Source organism: Alligator sinensis, unplaced genomic scaffold, assembly GCF_000455745.1.
Source record: "Alligator sinensis unplaced genomic scaffold, ASM45574v1 scaffold417_2, whole genome shotgun sequence".
Classification (NCBI taxonomy): domain Eukaryota; kingdom Metazoa; phylum Chordata; order Crocodylia; family Alligatoridae; genus Alligator; species Alligator sinensis.
This window is the reverse complement of record NW_005842456.1, coordinates 635,010-636,580: the sequence shown is the minus strand read 5'-3', so window position 1 is coordinate 636,580 and position 1,571 is coordinate 635,010.

The following is a 1,571-nucleotide window of genomic DNA, read 5'->3' as shown; positions in this document are numbered from 1 at the left end:
AGACTTACCTGCAGGCAGCTGGGGGAGCTGCTCCCCACCACTGCTGGAGGCCATGTGCACGTTTTTGCATGCAGACATGCACATAGTGTCCCCCTGCATCCCACTCCCCCCAGTCCCAAGCAACCCTTTTTGTAGGCTAGAACTCTGCCAGCCTGCAAGGGGAAACCCATAGTTTCCCATGACTTTCTCCTTCAGAAGAGAAAATCTGTGTTTTTCCATGGTGAACAGAATCCCTGAACATGATATGGGGACAATAGTTGAGTGTGTCAAGGGGAATCCAGGACAACTGCTGTCCCATATTCATTCAGCCCAGGACCAGGACTTGATATTTATATTTTGGACCTGTCCCACCCAATTAGGGATGGGTGGTCATCCTACATCTATTATATGCTTAGACTATTTGTAAAATCAAGCTAAACATAGTTTTGTATCTTAAACTTATAAAATAAAATGCATTATCAATCATGCTTTTTTTTTTAATGAGGGTGTTTGTCTTTCTTTGTTTAGCAACCATTATTTTAATATTTACGCACTTAACATTTCACCGATGTGCCCTAGCGATGCTTGTTAAATTAACAACAGCTTTTAAAGATTCAGTTCCTTATGTTTAAATCTCTGTTTTTATAAACATGCAGTAGATAAGTACACTTACGTAATTTATTAACCTCAACTATTTTTGTTTTGGGAATAATATTATGAATTTAGCATGCTCAATGCAATTAGCCAATATCTTTAAAGGCCCTAAAATGAATGTGCAAGCATTATTTGTTATTGTAACAGAGGATATGAGGGTCTACACATCTGCAGAGAATTGATTGATTATTTATGCTATCTGGGACTGGGGCTCATTGCTCCTAACACCCTTACATTTTTTGTGAGAAATAGCTGACATATTCCAACTCACCTCTTCTTCTCTAAATCCCAATTAGCCATTCTGTATTCACTGAGCATGATGTCTGAGGAGGTGTTTCTTTACATGTCTGCACCAGTTGCTGTTGTTCCATGTGAAAAAAATCGTAAAATCCTTTATTTTTGTAACCCTCTACATAAATGTGTTCCTTTCATATATTTTATTCTTAGGTAAATGGCCACAAGATATGAGCACGTTAGTACAATACTAGTGCTGGTAATTGTTAATGATCCATTTTATATTGTAAAAACTTCTTCAATATGTAATATGATTGAAAGGATCAGCAAGGATACTGCCTTGTGCATGCACACATTCCCAAAGAAAATGAGATATACAAGGGAATGTTAGAATCTGTACTGACTAACAACAAGACTGGTCCTTTGGAAGTATATTTAATTTGTAAGTTGCTCATTACACAGCTGGGGTCAATTCTTTTAATAAAACCAATTTTTTTAATGTGTGAGAAGCGTGCTAAAATGGGGAATTGCCTTTTAATAACAGAGTGGTACCCACTACAAACCCTGCAAAACATAGACACAGACCAAGTCTTAAGTCTGCAGTTATATGAACTATATATTTGGTCAAATGTCACAATACAGTAAGCTGTGCATCCAATTTAAGCAAAGCTAGTGATGATGTGGGAAAACATTCTGTGAGGGGA